The sequence below is a fragment of the Falco rusticolus genome, chromosome 3 (genome assembly GCF_015220075.1).
Source record: "Falco rusticolus isolate bFalRus1 chromosome 3, bFalRus1.pri, whole genome shotgun sequence".
Taxonomy (NCBI): domain Eukaryota; kingdom Metazoa; phylum Chordata; class Aves; order Falconiformes; family Falconidae; genus Falco; species Falco rusticolus.
In genome coordinates this window covers 90,025,123-90,040,690 of record NC_051189.1, presented here as the reverse complement: position 1 = coordinate 90,040,690, position 15,568 = coordinate 90,025,123, and positions in this window count along the sequence as shown.

Here is a 15,568-nt window from a genome sequence, read left to right as displayed (position 1 = left end):
TTGTGTGACAGCACATACCTCTAGTTGTCTGAGCGTGCCATTTCATAGAACCAGAGAATTGTTTGCATTGGGAGGGACCTTCAAAGATCATCTAGTTCCAACCCCCCTTGCCATGGGCAGGGACACCTTCCACTAGACCAGGTTGCCCAAAGCCCCATCCAGCCTGGCCTTGAAACACTTCCAGGGATGGGGCAGCCGCAGCTTCTCTGGGCAACCTGTTCCAGTGCCTCACCACTCTCACGGTAAAGAACTTCTTCCTAATATCCTATCTACATCTACACTCTCCCAGTTTGAACCATTGCTCCTTGTCCTGTCACAGTCTTATGCATCAAATCCTAACAGCACCTCAGAACTATTAAAAAAAATAAAATAAAAAGCATGACTTCTGGGCAGTTTGGAAAGAAAACGGTAAAAGACTGGAAAGTCAACCCATGAGCCATGTGGGAATGCCCAGCAGGTTTCAAGGCAGTTTGGAAATGCATTTCCTTCAAGATGATATCACGGGGAAATGCTGAGAGGCATCACGCTTCCATACCTGTTACTATGCAATCCCACAGCACTGCAAATGCCAAATCAAAGTGCCTTTGGCTAAGCAGCCCCTCTTCCTGAGCTGCGCCACATCCACCGCCCCCCCTCCACCCAAACAACCGAAGAATTTGCTGGCAGGACCCAGCAATGCACAACACGTCCACCGACCTCAAGCGCAAGTTTTGGCTCGCCCCTTTTTGTAGCATAAAGATGCCAGCACCTTGTAATAATCCCGGCAGGTGGAGGAGAAGCCACAGCGCTGCAGTATAATTAATTTTTTTTTTTTTCCAGCGGGGAGCCAGGGTGCAGACACACTCTGTAATGCGTGCAGCAGAGCCCAGCCAGCGGGCGCTGCCGTCTGCTCCACCACCCAGCCAGCATGGCCTGAAAGGGACCGCCGCCTGCACTGCTCTGCCCTCCCATAATTTGACTCGAAGCCAAAACTGGCAGCAAACCAAGGTGTTCTCTCATGAGACTGTAAATTAATGTTGCTGAAGGAAACTGGCTAGTAGTTCATATGGCTCTGGGTTTGCTTTCCATCTGGTGTCCAACTTCAAATTCCCTCTACAGCTAGGAATAAAACAGGTGAGGTGCCTGGGCCACTCAGCACCCCCTACACATAACTAATTTCCTTTCATTCAGGCCTTTAAAAAAACCCCACAACTTCATCTTACTACAGTTTTGAAATGTTATAGGGGTTTTTTTTTTTAACTTAAAAAAGCAGCTGCTATTTCTCTCCAGGCTTTGCAAACATTCTTCTCATTAAGTAACTCATTTACTGCTAGCAGCAGGCACAGCTTCCTCCAACACAGAGCTCTAAAAGAAGCTGATACATTTTACACTTAAAAAACGTGGCCATGGAAAAGAAACAGATGTATTTTAAACAAAGGTGCTCATTTTCAGCTCCTCCTCACTCCTCCACTTCACAGACAAGGTATGTAATAAGCCCTTCGTGCTAGCTGTTGACCACCTAAATCAGCACGATGAATTGTCCCAGTGTTTTCCTTAGGGACATAAAATCAATCTTTAACCAAGGACAAATAGCACTGCTTCCAGTTACATTCAAATCACAGCTTCCAGTTCTGGAATTAGATGTCAGTCCTGTTACTTTGCGGCTACTTCCTTGTTTTCTGCTAAGGTGGACGGGGAAAGGAGGGCCAGCTCAGAGGTCATAAAAGATAGTCAAGAGTTATAAAAAGAAAAAAAACCCTATACAGCTACCTCCAAGAAAAGATGAGACAGCATCCAAGGTTCAGATAGGTCTAGGCTCCTCTTCACATCATACACTTTTCAAAGCACACTACCAACTCAAGAACTACTCCCATCACCAGCTACTGGGAAACTTCCATTAAAATAAACTGGATCCAGGAAGAGATATTTTAGTACTGCACTGGAAGTGGAGCCATTGGTAGCTGCAGAATAGCTTCCACTGCCAAACAAGGTTACTCTTAACTACCTAAGAAAAGCATGGATCTTTCTTCAAATATCTTTATTCTTCTTAAAGGTCAGGGTGATTGTGATGGGAAGCTCTGTAGCTGGAAAAAAATCAGAGCGATCCCAAGTCCTGCTCATCCCTTACAAGGACAAAACCCTAGCTGTCCCTCTACAATACTCGCAAGCCCCTTTGAAAGCAACACAAAACCCTGTGATACAGTCAGAAAGGTACTAGGAAAATGGAAAATGGCACAGCTGCGACACGTATCACAAGTGAGCACAACACAGGCAAACACAGACGTCCCCTCATCTGAGCAGTATCAGTTTCTTTGCTTATTTTGCATGCCTGACAAGTGACATTTTACCTCATGCTTTCCCAAGTCTTTCTGGGAGCAATTTCTCTATGCATCTCCAGAATGCCACCAACATGATCAAAAAGCCCCCATTCGCTTGCCCTAAAATGTCCAAATTTTCTCCTGCAGGAAAAAAATCATTTTTAAAAAATGAAGTCTCTGGGTTCAATTAATTTTTTTGATTTAGTAGTTACTTGGAAAGAATTAGCTAGCCAAAAACTATGTCACTTTTGGCAAATGGAAGTATACACACCCACATAAAAAAAAAACCTGTCCGTCATTTTCAACAGTATGTCCACTGCTGCATCATCCTTTTCTTTAGTTACAGCTGACAATTGCACAGATGTCTCCAATGCAGTTTGCTCATAAAGATGCATTCATTGCAATGAGATACATGACAGACTTCACACTTAACAGTTGCCAACATAACTTCATTAATGTGTCTTGAGTATCCATTTGCCCACTCCCACACACTTCAAAACCAAAATTAAAACCCGCTTTCCTTCTGTCATCACATCCTCCAACAACTATCACCACTCACTCAAGTGTTAGGAAAATAAATCACCACTTTTTCCGTAATCTCCATCAACTAATGCTACTTCCAACAAAAGCAGTGTACAAACAAACTCAAAGTCATAAATGAAAGGAGCCATTTTCATTTCCCAAAGACCACATGTATTTATCTTGTTGACCCATCCAATTAAGTGGTATGATTCACCAATGACTAGTAGCACAAACATACATTCATGTCTTAAATTCTGTCAAAACATTACAAAATTAGACAGCACAGAGCAGCTACCGTTGTCATTTTAATGACGTGCCCATGATGACTGTAGCTGGCAAAACAAATATTCTGGTGTTATATGAGCCCTTTTAATATGTAAAGTATTTCCTATAAAAATAACTTTGCATACTTAGAAGACAACGGGGTGGTAAGGGTCAATTATAAAAAATATCTTTACTGGGTAGAAGAGACCTAACTGTTCTCACTTACGAGTGTCAGGCAAACTTACCTTATGCACACATGGGGCAGCAGCCCCAAGAGGGAACAGCAAAAGCTATGGGACTCTAAACCAGAAGAATGCCCGTATTTCATATTTGTCTAAAGAGGAGCTGAGCACATGATGCCTACAGATGGAGCCAACTATGTGAAAACAAGGTATGTTTGCAGATTTCATTTTTGGAGTAAAAACATTTATCAGTTAAATCTACTTGTGACTCCGGCTGAGATTAAGTTTTATATTAGAACAATCAATTAAACCACCTGTTTGTGTCATCATTGAGAAGACTGCTAATCAATCTGCACACATGAACTTTGCCCTAAAGGTCTACTGACAGCCATCACCAGGGACTTGGTAACAACGTTACTAATTTTTCATACTCTCACAGAAACAGAAACAAAATGTTCAACTCTACTATCTCTTTATGATTGCTTGAACTGAGAGAGGACTACAAGGTGGAGCAAGTTCAGGCAGGATTCAGTACATCCTCCCTACTTGTCAGTCCTCCCTACTCATATTGGGCTTTGGATTTTGCAAGATGTTTGTATCTTTAAATAATCCTGTATGGAGCTAAAGGTATTGTGAACTTCAGAAGGACCAAGCCTTCGGTGACCTTCAGAGCCAGAAGAACCCTACAACCTGAAGGGAATATTGGTGCTAGGGGGTGAGGCATCAGAAAAAGGAAATATCCGTCCTTATCAGAATTTGGCTTAGGAGGGAGTCCCTTTGAATCCCTCCACAGGTGTCTCACTCTGCTCCTTTGCCGTCTCCTCTCTTTTGCACTCAGACGTGCACATACACAGCGGTAACTTCAGACCCTAGCACCAACGAATGTCATCCTTACTGTCAGACAGGTCTCCCTGCTGCTGGGCTATATAGAGAGCATATACCACCACAGGTAAGTGCCCTCATGAAACAATCAGCGTTGTAAGACAATTTTTTCCCTGAGTTCTCCTCTCCCCTCCAGTCTTCCCGACCTTGTTTGGTGGGAAGATGGAACATGGTAAGGGAAGGAAATTCCACAGGAAGCCTTGGAATAAGTTCTCCAGTGGAAGAAAAACATCCATGGAAGCTATAAAATAATTTCTAATATTGATATATCTGTATTACAGAAAGTATGTGGTGAATCTTACTTTGTAAATGTGATTTGAATATATGTAGGCAATACAGTAAGACAAATTCAAATTCTGGCAAATGAAGACTTTCTAAGGCTATATATACTCTACTAAGTAGAAATTCAAAATTACACACAAGAACAGGAGAAAAAAGCAGTCTTACTGACAAAAGTGGGTTTTTTAAAAAAATGTATTTATTTTGCCAAAAATTCTATTTAAACCCAAAAGCTTAATATAATGTTACCTATGGTGCTGCTGTTCTACCTGTATAATCAGCTTAATGCCTCTGAAGATTTAAAGAATGGTGTAGCAATTATGTGATTGCATCTTAATGCCAGCTTTAAAATGAAGGGGAAAAATAACTTCTGTATGCCTCACAGAAACAAGTAATTGCTTTAAATCCATCTTCCTTGAAAGCAAGCTGTAAACTCTCCGGTTTCAAAACAGACAGATGAATCTTATGCAATTTGTCTGGTTTCTATTTATTAAGATAATTCATAATAAAAAGCTGGAGGGAGGAGAATTAGGTGCTAGGGAAAGATGTCTGGGCACACATCAACCACCAAAATGGACTGAGATCAGATGAAAAAAAGAGAACAGAACAGCTATTAAACTTCTGCCTAGTCTTCACTGGGGCTGTTGTTACAAACTTTGAGTACAGCTGCACTTAATGAGTTTGTGTAAAAGCAGACATCATACAAATGGGAGAAAGTAGGAACTTCATCCAATTAGATAAGAGAATTGGCCAGCAGCCTCCAATGGACTGAAAAGCTCTTCCAACTTTAGGGATGAGAGCTAATTATAACTATTTGTGTGTGTGTATGATGGTACTAAATTATGAAGAAATATTGTCCTGTCAAAAAACTATGTCATATGCACTGACTTGATTATTACAGATAGAGTATTTGCCAGAGACAGGGCTGGAAAGTGATTAGCCTTGATAACAAGAGAAGTTATTCTGCCATGAAACTTCAGCGTGCAAATGGTTTCCCTTCTTGAGTTTCTCCCAAAATGGGCAACAGGCTGGAATGGCAAGAATTTCTGTTTCTTCTTCTTGACAGTGCAGATGCAAGGGAGACATGTTGACATAGTAAATTGCATACCTGTCCAAGAAAGGTAGCTCAAGAGATGTTCACTGTTGAAAGTAACACACAAACTGGGGTATTTTTTCCTTTCTTTTTTTTTTTTTTTTTTTTTTTTTTAACACACAGTAAGATGAAAAATCAGAACTCAGCTAGACATGAACGGGCAGAAAGGTTCTCACTGTTGCTCAATAACAATAAGTACCTTTTCTGGGGAGCGGTCTAAGCTACAGAGAAATCAAGGAAATTATGTTCCTTCTCCTTCACCATGCCCAAGCATGCATCCTCAACATGTTACGCTACAACTACTTAGGGTGCGCAACTCTCAGCCGTCACGTCCCAAACCATCTTCTTGGCTCTGTGGCCCAATAGGTCACCCAGGCACCTCCAGGCGACACTGTCCAACAATTCAGGCAATTTTCAAGAAACAAATGACATTTTATGTAAGGAGAAAAAGTGTGAGAGGGCATGTGCTCACTCTGTGAAAGTGCATGCTGAGGGCAACTGGGAGGGGAAGTGAAATTAGAGAATGTATTAATTGAATATTAGAAAACAGGTTCAAACTCTGGACCCTGCTATTTCGCTTCACTCCTGTCTCCTTTGGAATAAGTGCTTACGACCACTGCCAAACAATGTCCCTCTCGATAGCCTAACTCCCAGGTTCTATGCTTGCTGACAACGTGCAGCCTGCCATTGTAAGTATGAAGCGTAGCTTGGTTTTCTTTTCGGGACTAGGTAGAGCCGCTGGGATTCCCTGAAAGAAGCCAGAAAAACAAGACAAAAAAAACCCCAGAGCAGACAGAACACACCAGAAGGCTGAGTCTGCTAATGGGACAGCTGTAAACAAGGATGAAAGACTCACACATGGAATTAAAAACGGCAGTGGGAAGAGCCCAGAAGAGCACTGTGTTTGAATCTATCCAAGCCATACTTCCAAACTAATGTATTTTAATTCAATTATCCTAGAAGCAAATAAACTAATTAACTTAGATTTATATCATCAATAAGATGACGGAGCCAGCAACATCTCAAGAGACTTACAGAAATCTTTTGAACTTAGAATGAAGGCTACCAGTGCAGCTCCTAAAACTAACACAGGCAAGAGAGAGGTTTAAGGCTTCTAAAGACAGATTCAGCGTGTCAATTTAGTAATGCTAAATAAAAGCAGTGGTGCCTTATTAAACGAAAAGCAAATCACCAAGAAATCAGCTTTCAGGGATCAGCTGAGCTGCTGCATTGTACTCACATGGAAAATTACCCAGCAGCTTTTTCTGAACCAAGAAACACAAATCAGTTTTGCTTAGCCAATGCAGGAGCCAAACTCTTCTATTGTAAGGGTTTCAATAGACGCTCAAATAACTTTGACAGCGTGGAGGGGGAGGGGTGTCTCTGACCCAGTTTCTATATTACAGCGTCGCTTGGGTGATGGTGGTACAAGTGTTCACAGCAGAACCTCTTTTCTTTAATTTTCCTCTCCTGCTTACCCACCATCGTTTTGTTTAAATAATCCACAGATGTTATCATGGGCTCAAGAATAAGATTAATTGAGCTTAATGATTGTTGGCGACTTTTTATATGCATTCAGCTGCTGATGTCTTCAGCATAAAGGCCCTTTACACAGTGCGAGAGGAAAATTTGCTTTTTATCTGGCTTTCTCATTTCATAGCCATTTTGAAAGAAGGGCTCTCATTTCTTCCTGACATCTTTGTCCAAAACCTCTTAACTCGTCATAAGAAATTTTGAAGGTCTGACCCTCTTCACCCAGTGGAACCTAAATGATTTTTTTCTAGGCTCTCTGCCAAGAAGTTTCTTGCTACTTCTCATGCTGCTGATCTGGGAGAAGATGCAACTGTTCCTTTTTGTAGAAAAACAAAAGCCCACAGAGGCCAGGAACTGGACTACTGAGGGAGGGGATGAATGCCTGAAAGAAAAGTTCCATGTGCACAGGTGGCAGGGAAACTGGGGGTCCATGTGTGCAGGCACATAAGGGCAGTGTCACTGCCAGGTACCTGGGCAAGACATGTGACAGATGAAAAGATTGAAAATCTTAGTAAAAGAGTCAAAATCCAAAGGATGCACATGAAGCTAAAATGACAGGTTCTTCCCACAGAAAGGGCTGAAATACTCTTAAGTATTCAGCATCCACAATAATAGTTTTCTCTTTAAAAAGCCCTCACTGCTATTTTTCAATCTGGTTTTCAACAGATCTTGAATTATTATGAACCCCGGCTTGTATGCTTTGATATGTCACAAGCCATCACTAACCTGACAGCTCTCTGGCAGACTTCCAAGCATCTTCAAAAATACAAAATCAGCCTTGCTTCTAGTGCTTCCCCTACTTCCAGCTTCTAAACAAAAATCTAATTCAGGGGCTTGAAAATAGCAGAATCAGAAATAGAGCTCACCAATGATCTGATAAAGAAAACGTTAACTAAAAAGTTACAATGCCAAAAGCTATGGAATAAAGGGGGAAAGTGGGAATGGTTTTCTGCTAGCCCGCAGGCTGCACTGCGGTGTATGCCACAGCAGGGGGAACCGACCCTTGAGAAGCACACAAATAATTCCGCTATGCACAGACTGGGATTACACCAGGTGACTCCCAGTGTGGGTGCACAAATCTGGGGAACACTGTGCAATCCGAACCCAAGCAGTGGAAGGAGGTGAGGCAACAAAAACTGCTAAGGAGATCCCTGTTCAACCCTATCAGACAGTAAATCCTAAAAGACAGTAAAGACAAGGATTTGCTGTTATCGCCACAAGACCTCTTCCCAACTCTAACTTTCCTTGGCTAAGGAGTGTTGTTCAGAGTGCTGGTGCACAGCTTTTAGGGTTAAGTCTTTAGAAAAGACTAAGACTGGAGAGGGAAAAGCCCGAGGGAAAGATGCAACGTGGTTCTTATTTTTCCATTGACAATACATTTGTATTCCCATTCCATTTGAGAAACCAGGTCCCTTTTTTTCCTTCCCTCCCCAGAAAGCTTTCTTCCTTTTTTATTTTTTTTTTTTCTACTGGGGAAAAAGAGACCAATTGGAACATTTGCATTATAAACCTAACTCGTTTTGGTTTGAATCTAAAAAATTTTACTTCACTTTCTCAAAATACATGCATTTCCTGCAAATATTTTGTATCTTTTGAAAACTCATGTTTGTTAAGAAAATAGTGACGGTTAAAACTTTAGACCATTTCTAGTGATTCCTTCTTCATGAGAATTGTGTCATTTCCCTGGAAAATGTTAGCTAGTATGCTAGCTTCAGGACAGTTACGTTCACTTGTGTGACAGGAGCGTAATTCCCTCTGCTGCCAGACTTTCCTCTTGGCTTTGGGTATTCACTTTGCTTCTATGCTCCTCAAATCCAGCCAGAAAATGGGGATAATAGCAACTTGTACCTTACAGAAGCACCATGGGCATAAACCCACTCATTATCATCAAGCTCTTGCATAATGTGGAGGAAGAAGGTATAGAAAATATAATAACCCACATGAATCAGGCTTTAGAAAGATGCTGCAGAGGATGATGGACTTGACTGCACTACCACATGCAGCTGAGCAAAGCAGTTTTATTTCCTGAACAACCAAAGCCTTAAGACATGCTTACAAATAGCACCACAAAATCTTTAATGCCTACAGATAGGCAGGACTTCTGTTTCATCTCTCACTCAGAAGACAAGAATCATTCTGCTGCTCAATGGGCTATAAAAATGCAGTGGATCAAACAGACCAAAAGGGAAGGCAGGCAGTGCCATAGAGTCAAGACCTACAGAATAAACATCATCATTCCTAAAGCACTTTAATTTTATCTCCAGTAGAATAGCCAGGCTCAGCCTTCCTTTGCTAATGGCACATGAAGAGTTCACTGCCAGATGCAGTATGCCTGTGAACGTTGCTTCAACGTGGACATTCGTAGGTCCCCTCCTGCACCTTAAAGCACGTTTTCTCAACACAGCCTTTGTTAAATCCTTTCCTGGTGAGATTTGATCTCATTTACTTGTTGGTCTTTGATGTTCCTCATCTAGATTCAGAGCAGTCTATTTGCCTTTCTCTGAAGGCTCGCTCCCTCCCTTCACACACCGGAGCTGAGCTGGATGTGGTGAGGCCGGTGGCATCCCGGTGCAGACACACGGTAACAGGGAAGAGCCACGAGGCCAGTGCCCTCCTCTTCCTCTGCAGATTATCAGCAGTACCTGGTATTGGAGCTGGTGGGGAAGGGGAAAAAGACAAAAACTGAGAAAAGTGAATCAGATGATTAAGGAGTAAAGAACGGCAGATGAAACTAAAAATAGTCCCCTCGGCAGCTGTAAAGGAAATTCGTTTGACAGGAGGCTGCTTCTTTTGTCGAGAGTGGTTTGTTATGCAAGAGATGATACCAACACCGGCTCGTCTTATCTTGGTTGTCAGTTAAACTGACAAAAAGGAGCAGGGGTTAACATCACTGGAGCCACAGCCAGTCTTAACATTTGTTTATTTTCATGCATGTGCATGTTTTAGGAGGCAGCCCAGGGATTAATACTGGCAAGAAACTTTGGTGCAAGCTCAGTTAAGCAATTTCACAAAAATCTTAAGAGTACTCACTCGTTATTAAAGGCAACAACTAAGCCTGTGCCTGCTGCTGGTTTTGTTCCCCTGCCTCCTGCTTCAGCCATCCCAAGAAGGAGATCATGGTGACTTTCCCACACAACAGAAAACTTCATGCTCACAAGTTCTTCCATGCACCGGCAGCAGGGGACAACCTTGCCCCTTACTCTGATTCTCCAGTTCTCAAGGTAATCACCCAAAACATGTAGAGCCTTCTGGATACAAGAAAATGCAAAATTAAAATTATCAAAGTTGTTTCATTTCCCCCACACTCCTTCCTGATGCTGAACCTTCAATAGCATTTACACCTTTATGTACAGGTAGGAAGGAAGAGGCTTTACAAGACTCTACCTTCGCATCTCTGCTCTTACAGAAGTCACTATAAAACTGGGAGGAGAAGAGGGGAAAATGAGGCCATCATCAGCTTCCCTGACAATTGCACGTAGGAGTGCAGGTGAGTCTGTATGTTCCTCATTAATGTGCCTTTTGGCATGCCTGCAAGCCTTTAGAGAGCCTGGTGGTCACAGCTGCCAATATCTGCTGGTGGGGAGGTAAGCAAATCACAGCCCGTCCAAGTTAAACACATAAAGGCCAGGACTTTGAAAAACTCGAGACACACACATGGTGCGTGGGAGTGAGCACCTTAGTATGATGTAGGTGCAAGGGAAAACAACTCTTATTAATCTTCTCTTCATCGGACTTTCCTGAAACATTCATTTTTAGACCATGTATGCCATGCTAAACCATGAGTTAGTTGAAGACAGGACACTCACAGTCCCTCCTCTATTCCTCTTTCCTGATGAAATGTTCAGCGGCACAAAGGCAGCCACAGAGAAGTCCTGTCTCCTCAGTGGTAACTGAAGTCATCCTTCTGCCAAAGCGTTTGGTAGAAAAATAAGCAGCAGAATGTAAGCTGGTGGAAAGCCCCTGTTGAAAAGTAGATAGCAGCTTTGTACTTCAGGTTGAAAATGTGCACCAGGCTGAAATACTGTGCACTCCTTTTGTAAACGAACTTAGAAATATCTCGATCTGTTTCCCACTCGGTGCGGGAGGACATCAGCGGTGGATTCTGCCCTACACCCGACCCACCTGCCATGAACTGCTCGGGCCACAGGATGCCACTGTTGCATTTCTTTTTCGGGAGGTCAAAAGCAACGGTGACATCGTTTGCGTGAACGGGACACCTAAATTTAGTGCCCCTCCTCCCTTCTCAACGCATACAATTGCCAGCGTTACAGCCCCAGACAGACTGTCCAGATGTAAATAGCACAGAGCTGCACAGGATTATGTGTTTTGATCAGGAACAAAATGTTTGGATACCTTTTAAGGCTAGGTTACTGAACCCAGCATCTCCGTGCGTTCATAAATTTTCTATGCACAAGAAATCTTTCCAATGACTGCCTGGAGTGTTGACTCCAACCCTGATAGTTTTGACTGCAAAACAAATATCCCCTGTTATTGGATTTTATCTATGTCCAGATGAGAAAAGAAAAACATTAGATGGGAGGGTAGATTAAATGAGAGAAAAGGCAGACTGCTCGTAATTCCTACCTCTTGTAAAAAAGGCAAGAGCTCCTACCACGTTAATAAAACTTCATAAATATTTTACTAATATAAAATGGAATGGAATGTATTCACGCCAGGAGACAGGGAAGTGGCATGAGCTCCCAGATAGCTCCTCTTGCCACAATTTTGTGCGATTTCCAAGCTGGCACCCAGAATCATAAGCCCAGGGACACTGAGACCTCCAGGTCGGTCAAGGCACCTCACAAAGGTCCACCAGGGTGAACTTTAGAGCAGTCAAGACTGCAAAGGTCTGCACAGGGTCTAAATGCCCTCTGAAAGCAAATTTCAGTCCTAGAATACTTCTACATTTAAGTGGTACACTATTATAGAAAAACTAAGTATGGGGTTGCACATAGTCTCCAGGCTCTATTCAGACAGGGGTTCCCTCAAGTTCAGCATGACACAGATGGAATTTTTGAGAAAGGGCTGTTAAGAAATGAAAGAGAAATTTTAATGTTAACAGTTTCTCAGATTTCAAAAGCCATTTTGGGTTTGCTCATCATTTTAGAAGGGGGAAAATGGCTTCATCCTGCTACAACTCTGCTTAAGAGCAGGGAAAAAGAAAATGAATGATAAGGTTTCAGATACAGCTTGGGTGGCCAGCAACACCAGAAGATGAGGAAAGTCAGCATGAAAGTGACAGCTGTGGTGATGCAGAGCATTACCAAGGCTGGTGTTACAGCTCTGTACTTCAAGCCGATATAAATACGAAGGGGCCCTCAGATAAGAGTCTTCTGGGATTCAAGGCTTCAATAGAAGCATTCTTACTGCCTTCAGCCTGTTCTGGATGTGTCCCAGAAGCCGGCTATTCCCCAGTCCAGATTCAGTGTGACAAAATCCCACTTTTCTGAAAACCGTGTTGTAAGATCTTTAAATCAGAACTAGGCAATTTCTCAGAAGATGCTGGGAAGGACTCAGCCTTGGGAAAGAAACAACTACCAACCAAACAATTCACATATTACCAAAGACAAAAATAGAAGAAGCCTAAGGACCATTTCCATTGCTTTTAAAAATAAGTATTTGTAATAGCACACACCAAGGATAAAATATTAATATTAAATCAGTCATGATTGTTCACATTTCTTTTACTGAAGCAGTATTTGATGCTGCGATTTTTTTCCCACTAGAACAGAAAAAATTGACCAACACATAACCAATTACTTAGTTCCCAAAATCAATTTACCTCCTATTCCAAAGACCAGGGATTTCAAAACCTCTTTAAGAAAAGAAGAAAACAAAAGAAAAAAAAAATAAAAGGAAGCCTTCAACCCAAATTCTTTTCTTGTTGTTTATAACAATAAACAAGTTTTCATGTAAAAGCAACACCAAGAGGGTAGAAAAAAAAATGTTCCAAAGCTAATTTTAGTCCTGCTGATCTCAGGAGCTTAGTTCCCATCAGACTGAACAGACTCCAGTGGTGTCCTGGCTGGCTGGAGAAATCTGTCCCTGAAATTCTATTTATGGCACCTTGTAGCCTATACCTAGATTGGTTTTTGTTTGTTTTGTTTTATTTTGTTACACTGGAGCAAGTATCCAGGACTGCGTTGATACAAGACACAGGTGTGACCTACTCAAATAAATTACCAGAAAAAAAAACAACAAACCCAAACCAAAAAAACAAACCCTCAACCAACAAACCAAAACCAAAATGGTTCACATTTCATTTTCTGCAAATTAGTTCTTTGGACTTCAGCAGTTAGCCAAAATTCAGCCTCCAAAGTTCTGCAAATTAGTCCTTTGGACTTCAGCAGTTAGCCAAAATTCAGCCTCCAAAGTTATTTCTATTGAAAGGAGAAACTGATGACAGAATCAGGTGTATCTTTGATACAAACCCATCTGCTTACGTACAACAGAGCATCCTTTTACCTGCAAGGTAAGAACAAATAAGGAAATCTTTTTCCTTGATGGTTCTCATCCAAATTCAGTCAGTACCATATACAGTCCCTTCATGAGCTCCTTCTACTTTTTTGCCTTTAGAGGCACATTCCTACTACTACCTCTGGCTGTTTCTCCCTAATCAGTGCCATATTCTGTGGCTTGTTTCACTGGTTCTTATGTTGTCTATGGACAACTCCAGCAATCACTACCTCTATGCCTTGTGTTTGTTTCATGAGTTCCCAGGGAAAATCCCTTTGGTCACATAGTTACGTTTTTTATGTAGATCTCGCCATGTAATTCTGGGTCAGTTGTGACCCCGTTGTTTCAACTACCTCGTTCCATAATGACTTTAACCACTTTTTAAACACCTACTTTGCCCGTCAGCTTCACTGAATTTTACCCAGTCCATAATCTTACCCCTTCAAAAAGACTTCAAAAAAAAGTCCTCCATCAAACCAAAATGGCCACACCTTACCCCCTTCAGACCAGAAAGAGGAATGCTTTAACAAAACTGCTAGTTATACTGTAGACCGTGGCTGTCAAGGTACTTTCGTATTTTAGCCCCTCCTACCAAGAGCTTGTTTCCAGCCATGTCTCCTTAGATTTTTCTACTGTTTCTATGTAACCTGCCTACCTGAAGGGAGCTCTAATCCCACATGCCCCTCAACAAGAGCAGACATCCTCTGCTGGATGCAAGTGAAGGATGTATTTTCCAAGTGTTTATTATCTAGACAGGAGAACAGAATTCACGCAGGCACCCTAATCTTTTTCAGGGTAAAATCTGCCAAACTAGTCTAATCTACCTTTAAATAGAAACAGTAAGAATTAGAAACAAACTACGAAGCAGTGAAACAGTCCTGCTGTTAGACTGCTTTTGCTAGCAGGATGACAGCCCCAAACTGAGAAGGCGTAGTGACTAACTGATGGGTAGTAGTGCCTCAAACTGCAACTTCACATCAAGGCTTCAGTTACATTCACTACTCGCTGCTGCTGCCAGGAGTGGTAGCCCTCTCCCCACCCCCCCCACCCCCCGCCCCATCCCTCCCCCAGTTTCTTCCCTTTGGGACACGTGCTTCTGCCAAGTCCTTGCTCCAGCACACATTTGATTGCAGCACAAAGTCAATTCAACTCACTAAAACAGCAGAAAGTAAATTGGTTTTGGCTGGAAAGCAAGCTGAATCGGCTTACTACGTGATCAAGCGAGCACTAGGGTTGGTGCAAGATAGAAGATGAACTGTACAGCTGAAGGCAGGAACAGCAGAAGAGGTCTAGGGGAGGCGAGAATGGGAAACAGCAAAAGAAGCTGTTAACACAGCTCAACCAGAGCAGGGAATCACAGTCTTACCACAGTCTAGCAATTTACAAAGCACATGTCTTGAGTATTCAGTTCCTGTTAAGATACCTCCTCATTTCAAGGGCAGCAACTCCTCTGATACCTGCATGTTACTTAAAGGGGATTTTGGATTTAGCCCTAGCATGGGACTGCACTAACAGTTACGTTCTTAAGCCCAAATCCAAGAGACACTGGTACCCCCAGCATGCTGCTGTGTAAGCTGTGGGAAGGAAAGGGAATTTCTGGTCCCAGCTCTTGAGCAGGGTGGTGCCACAGCCTAGGGAAGCTTTCCAAGGCTCAGGCTTAGCTGGGCACAGCGCCACGTTAACACCACCGTCCCGCTTCTCGGGCACACATGGGTTTTGTGTACAGGGCTGCACAACGAACACGTCGTTCGTTGCAACGCCGGTCCATGCGTTTGTCCTAGGCTCCCTACAAAAATAGATGTAACCTGAACAGAAAGCATCCTGAGGGGACCAGCACATCGTTCCTCTGTGAAAGAGCCATCACGGGCTGGCAGTGAGGGGACAAAGGCCCTGGAGACCCACCACAGGGAGGGCTTTCAGCCGAGCACCAGGGCAAATGGTCGATGATCTCAAACATGGCTTCACACCACAAGGCAGTTCAGTTGCCTAGCTCCCTTTTCAACCCATCCAGCACAACATGGCCTGCTCCCAACCGCTCACTCCTAGGGGCAAGTTTTCCC